Here is a 6,963-nt window from a genome sequence, read left to right as displayed (position 1 = left end):
ATGTCCAAGTAAAAGTCCTGGAACTTCTCCCTGGCACCTTGCTTACGGTTTCCAGCTTGCCTTTCGTAGACATAGTCGATGTCGACAGGTAAAAATTCTCTCTTCAACTCTCTAATCAACTCTCTCCACGATCCTATCTCACAACAGACTTCCATGTACCAAGATCTCGCCTTCTGTGTGAACAGATGGTGAGCACCTTGGAACAACTCATCTTCCGAAAAACCTTCAGACCTAGCGTTAAATTCCACCTCCTTTAGAAACTCATTCAACTTTCGTCCATTGTCCATTCCATCGTATCGTATTGCCCATTTATGAATCGGAAACCTACTCTCTGATCTGATTTTTCCTATCATGTTCTGACTCTTTTCGTCCACCTTACGCCCTACTCTCTTCAAATCTTCTGACATTCCCGGTGTTTCTAGCGAATCATTCCTTTCCTTCAACCAATCTAGGAAATCTACTGGTTTTCCTTGAACCTGACCCGATTCCCTACCTTCATTTGCATGCTCCTCAATTCTAGTGCTGTTGGTAGTCTTAGCGTGTGATTCAACTGGTTGGCTAATGGCTTGGTTAGCTTCCAGCACAGTGATACGCTGCAGAAGCACTCCTACAACCGCTGTCAGTTTTGCAACCTCAGCTGCCAGTCTATCACTGTCGCTCTCTACGGTAACTCTATTGCCACCCACGGCACCTTCTTCGTACTCCTCTCCATTTTTCTCATTCGAATCGGTCCGATTCTCCTCCGCAGATCCCTTTTCGTTTTCATTTCCATTCTGCTCCTGAACAGCATTGTCGTTTTCCACTTCATTTCGCATTCGGTGCAAGCTTTCATTCATGATTGCTATCTCAGCCCCTCTCACTTCAGGGAGGTGGGAGGTAGCTGAGAAATACACATCTAAAAGCTTGACACATTCTCCAGCTATTACCGCTAGACTGTTCAACTCCTCTTCCTCTTTTGCGTAGGCTCTCAGCCGTTGCATTCGAAATAAAATGTGAATCAGTCTAGTTTTATTCGACTGTTCCGGTGCTCTTTTCGAACCTCGTTTCATCAAATGGTTTTTGATACCATTCAATTTATCGTCGCATACTTCTAGCTCTTCTACTACTGATTCGCTGACAAATGGAAATATCGTGTCTAATTTACCTTTCTCTTCTTTCAGCAAACATCTCAGGGTTCTCTCAGACGCGCTACGTAAAGCATCCATCGGCGCACCGCGGATCTTCAATTCATGCTCCAGCTCATCAATCATTAGATGACTGGGATTCATCGCATGGTACTTCGCCAACAACAAGGACATTTCCATCGTTGTCGCTGACATTCAACCCGAAAAAATTGAAAAATAAAATTTAAAAAGAACCTAGTTATGTTGTTCCAGAGGAACCTCCTCAGAAACCAATTTGAAAATCCTAATTTGTAAACACTTTCGTTGCTTGAAAGCTGAAAATTGTAATTAAAAAATCCTAAAATTTGTTCACGCTCCCTAACGAAGCAAATCAATTTGAAAAATCCTAGTTTTAGTCCGTTTACGGTTAATAAACGTTTCGTGATTGTTTGGTGTTTTACTGTTCAGTCTGAAAATCACACTACACTGAGCCTTTCCGGAATTCACCGCGAAAATTCTCCAACTTAACAACTCGTATTCTTTTAGTTAGTTTTACTCAACTGTTGGCGGCTAATCAGACCGTTCACATACATCCAAGACCCTTCTTAATGAAATAAGCTATATTGAAGTTCAATCACCAGTTGGTTACCTGTTTTGTGTGCTTTTGGTAAAGATTGGTCAATGAAGTCTGGGTGTTTTCCCAGAGACTTCTGCAGACACGCAATTGGCATTCAAGTGTACCCGGGCACTGAGAATCTGCGCAAAAATTTCAGTTGGTCGCCAAGTGTAACTAATGGGGCAGCCCCTTATCCGGCATCAATGAGACCCCCTTCTACACAGCCTCAGGGTCGGCATATGCGCGTGATAATCCGCGACCAAGAAAACGCTTGAATATCCACTTTGCGACACTTAAACCCACTTTATTAGTTTTTCTTGCACACAGGTACCTTTATTCCTCCCACTTCCTTACAGCCTATCTCCTACCTTCCACTTCCTCTACTTCTCTTCTTCTGGTGGCGGGGCCCCTTCTTCGTTCCGCTACCACACCTTGCATCGTCGCCGCCGGTTCGCTCCTCTCCTCGGTTGGGCTGCGACCGCGGCTCCTCTCCTTACTTCCTTCCTCCTGTCTTCACCTTACTGGGCCTTGGCTTGAAGGTGTAGCGTCACTGCTAACAAAATGGCGTGCACAGCTGCGACAGAAGGCACTTCCTCGCTCGTCTGGCAGTCTCGGGTGTAACGGACGAGCACTGCAGCGCACTTAGAGGCGGTAGGACCAATCAAGGTCTTCGGGTCTACTACGCGCACTCCAAGGCCCACGCTCTACGTCAAGACAACGGCCTAGGTCACTCCAAGGTCACCAAAGGTAACACTAACGGTAAAACTAAGGGTAAAACCAAGGGTCCTGCGGGTATTTGGAGGACAAATGGGGGGGGGGGGGTTGTTTTAATTATGGGTACGAATGGGGGCTCTTGTCGAGGGTCTGTTACCTGGATGCTTCCAATAATTCACTATCCACTATCTTCCACTATCTTCCACTATCTTCTACTCTTTTCACAACTCTTTCTACTCTTTACAAATTTCCTTAACTTCCGACAGACGTCTATCTTGCTTAATATTTGGCTCGATAATGATCCAGAGCAATGGTGGATATCCTTTTCAGAGCCCTCGACCTAGAGTTTCCCGCAGTTTCCTAAATTCGCCCCATCATGGCTCCTTCTACACCACCCCCAATGGCCGCCCATTCTGCTCGTCCAGCGATGCCTGGTGGTGAGTAGCGGAACTTGTTTCGATGTGGCTGCATGCTGTCCAGTGGGCGATGGGTGGTGATGCTCACGAATATTCAAACACCTTCTTGGTTTTTTCGTACAAACTATTACACGGAACACACTACATCGCAAAAATCTCAAAACTCTCGGACAGACAGACACACCACTGGTTACAGAGCATTCTCCTTTTCGGTGTCGATCACTGATTGGTGATCAAATACATAACAATACATAAGTGCTTTCAAGTGTCTCCGAACTAAATAAGTGTCAGAATAATTTTGGATAACTGAATAAATCAATTCGGTCTTGACCCTCAAACCGAGAGGTTCGTTTGCCATTTTAATTATCGAGGATGATGACAACCAAAAAGGAGATTTTTCAACATGGCTACCAAAGTGACAGGCTACCAAAGTGAAAAAGTGTGAAAAACAGTTGTGAAGATTTTGAAGTGAAGATTTTGCACCATGACGGTGACATCGATCTTAATTAAAATTAATTTTGATGTGCGCAACAGTGGCATTAATGCAGCAAATAATCACCGAGTGGGCTAAAGGAATGGAAAAGGCACAATTTGCCATATTAACGAACTAACTGAAGTGAAATAAAACGGACAAGGAGCGTTAGAACAGTGTAGTTTGAGTGAATCAGCAACATGGGCACTACGGAGTCCAAGAACACGGAAAATAAAGGTGACCCACAGGTCCAAGTACTCAATAGATTAGAAGTACACGAAAGTTTACACCAGAAAAACGATATTAAACTGAACATTATTCTAATACTACTAACAACTACTAATCATGTTTTACCGCATGTATAAGGAACATTCACGGAAGCAAGCTTTAAAAGCTGCGAAGAGTGTGTCGGCTTTAAATAAACTAAGTGAGGTTTAAAAAAAAAGTGTCAAACAGTGTCGAACTCGAAAAACGGTCAGTTTTTTTTTTTCAGGCATCTATCTCGCCTCTAAGAGATAAACAGTGGGGCAGTAGCCCATAATAAAGAAAGTAGCCGAATCTAACATGATGAATGAACGCGAGACCCTTGCCTGAGGCCGGCAACAGTAGCAGCAGAAAAGTGAATCATCATTAAAAGCGAGCGTAGAGGAGTGCGCCTCCGCCGCAAGGAACAGCAATCGAACCAGAATTCAGCGTCGAGGAGTGCGCCTCCGCTAAACGGGTGGAATGGTTGTAAGATAAGTAAAGGATTTGTTTTTACTTTTAATGTTTATAGATATAAGATTAGCAAAATATTAATGATACAGCTTGAAGAGGATGTTGGTCATCTGTTTGGACTTGCCAATAATCTAAAAAAGTCCATAAATACGAATTATAGAACCGAAACTCTTCAAGAAAAATTTAAATATGCTCATGAACTCTATGCCGATGTTGAACAAAGACTTATAGAGTTCGAAGAGGAAATATCGTTAACAAATTTAAACTTTCTGATTAAATCTTCAAGACAAGCATATTTTGAAATAACCGAAATAATAAAACGGAAAATAAAAGTAAACGACGCGAAATCAGGAGTCATAAATATCACGACAATGGCGACTCCTAAAGTCGATCTGAAATTGGGCACAGCCCTAGTGCAAATTTACGACGGCACATCAGAACATTTAACAACTTTTCTGGACGCAGTGAGGTTGTTTCACTCAAACGTAGAGGAAACATTTGCGGGGGCAACCCCTGCCCAGAAAAATGCTGCCGAAGCCACGGTGGTGCGGTTCGTAAGAACTCGTTTAACCGGCAAAGCTCGTCAGGCCGTGAATGAAAATCAAACCCTTAACGAAACTCTAGACGCTGTTAAAAATCACTGCATGTCAAAAATAACAGCAGAAAACCTCATAGCTAAACTCGCTGCAATTAAACAAACGGACAACGTGACTGACTTTTGTGAACAAGTCGACAAAATTATCGCGCAGCGAAAATCGGTGTATTTGGGTGACAACATACCTGAAGCTACAGCACAGAAGATGGCCACAAAACATGGCGTAGATGCTCTCATCAGGGGCACTAAGAACAATGAAGCACGCATTGTTCTTAAAGCAGGTAATTTTACCAATATTAATGATGCAATTCAGAAATTGCAAGAAAATGCACAATCCAGCCCAATTACTGGAGAAACAAGTCAAAATACTACTCGAATAATGTGGACATCAAGAGATGGAGCTCGAGGTCGTGCTCGAGCCCACCAAACGCAAAATAATCGCGGCAGATTTCAACAGCACAACAGTGGAAATTTCCATCAGTACAACCATGGAAATTTTGGTCACAATCGCGGAAGTTTCCGTCAAAGCAGAGGATATCAGCGATATCCACATCAAAGAGGAGGTTGGTCAAGTCGTGAAATTCATTTCCAAATCGTGGATTTCCTTTATCAAATCATGGAATGTTTATTGCCCAAAGTGCAAATGAGGGATATCAACAACAACTGCCAAGTTTTCAGCAGCAAATACCCCCTTTAGTATCGCCCGTGAACTATCAGCAGCCACAACGCCCTTTAGGGGTACAATCAATACAGCAACACCCTTTAGGGGTAACGTTCGGGCAGCATACGCAATAAATGTAGCTGCCTCGAATTTCGTATGTCTTAATATTGATGCATCAGAAACACCGTGCATCTTCATGGTGGACAGTGGATCTGATATATCAGTCTTAAAAGCAAACAAAGTTAAACCAAGCCAAATTTATCGACCAACGAACAAATGCAACGTAATCGGTATAGGGAATGGAACAACATCCACTCTAGGAGACACTTTAGTGCAAATCAAAATTTATAACCAAAATTTAGCCCAAAATTTCCACATCGTGGACGAAAATTTCCCAATTCCTACCGATGGAATTCTCGGTAGAGATTTCCTTGCAGGTTGGAAATGCAATATTGATTATAATACCTGGATATTGTCAATCAGAACTTCAGAAAACACCCTCGAAATTCCTATAACCAATCACCTGAGAGGTAAATACTTTATTCCACCACGATGCGAAGTATTAAAACGACTGCATTTTGGCAATATTGAGGATAGCGTTACCATAGCACAGGAAATTCAACATGGAGTTTTCTGTGCTAATGGCATAATTAGCACAAATTACCCTTATGTTAAAATCATGAACACTTTAGATGAAACGGTGCAAATTCCAAATGATTTTATACCAAAACTAGTACCAATCTCAAATTACGAAGTATTTAATATAAATAAATCAGCAAACAATACTCACAGGAAGCAAGCACTATTAAATGAATTGAAATTGAACGTAACTGATACAAAACTCAAAGGCAAGCTCGAAAATCTTTTTGAAGAGTTCAGTGATGTTTTCGCATTGACCGACGACGAACTGACAGAAAATAATTTTTACAAGCAAACGATACATCTAAATGATCCGAGTCCCACGTATATTAAAAATTACAGGATTCCGGAAGCACAAAAGCATGAGATGGAAATTCAAGTCCGAAATATGCTGAAAAATAAAATAATTCAAAACTCAGTTTCCCCGTACAATAACCCAATACTTCTAGTACCGAAAAAGTCCGCTACGGGCGATAAAACTTGGCGCCAAGTAGTGAATTTTCGCCAATTAAATAAAAAAATAAGCCCAGATAAATTTCCATTGCCAAGGATAGATGAAATCTTAGACCAACTAGGACGAGTGAAGTATTTTTCGACGCTCGACCTTAAATCTGGATTTCATCAAATCCCGTTAAGTGAAGAAAGCAAAAAATATACAGCTTTCTCATCGAATTCAGGGCACTATGAATTTAACCGATTGCCATTCGGGCTGAATATTAGCCCGAATAGCTTTCAAAGGATGATGACGATTGCATTAAGCGGTCTCCCCTCGAAACTGCATTCCTATATATCGATGACATCATTGTCATCGGGTGCTCAATAAATCACCATATTGCCAATCTTAAAGAAGTTTTTCAACGTTTGAGGAAATACAACCTCAAACTTAACCCTCACAAGTGCAATTTTTTTAAAGCAGATGTTACCTATTTAGGGCATCATATATCCGCAAGCGGAATACAACCTGACAAAAATAAATACACAGTTATTAAGAATTTTCCTGTACCAACGAATACAGACGAAACTCGTCGAT

General features: G+C 41.8%; 1 long non-coding RNA gene across 1 annotated transcript; it reads left to right on the top strand.

Annotated features, from left to right (window-relative positions):
- Positions 1-3,368: 3,368 nt before the first annotated feature.
- LOC110678338 lies at positions 3,369-3,766 on the top strand. The gene is made up of 2 exons (XR_002501512.1): positions 3,369-3,558; positions 3,688-3,766. It is a non-coding gene; the product is annotated as an uncharacterized LOC110678338 (long non-coding RNA).
- The last annotated feature ends 3,197 nt before the right edge of the window (positions 3,767-6,963 follow it).

This window comes from Aedes aegypti, chromosome 1 (genome assembly GCF_002204515.2).
Source record: "Aedes aegypti strain LVP_AGWG chromosome 1, AaegL5.0 Primary Assembly, whole genome shotgun sequence".
Classification (NCBI taxonomy): domain Eukaryota; kingdom Metazoa; phylum Arthropoda; class Insecta; order Diptera; family Culicidae; genus Aedes; species Aedes aegypti.
This window is presented reverse-complemented; position numbering and strand designations above follow the sequence as displayed.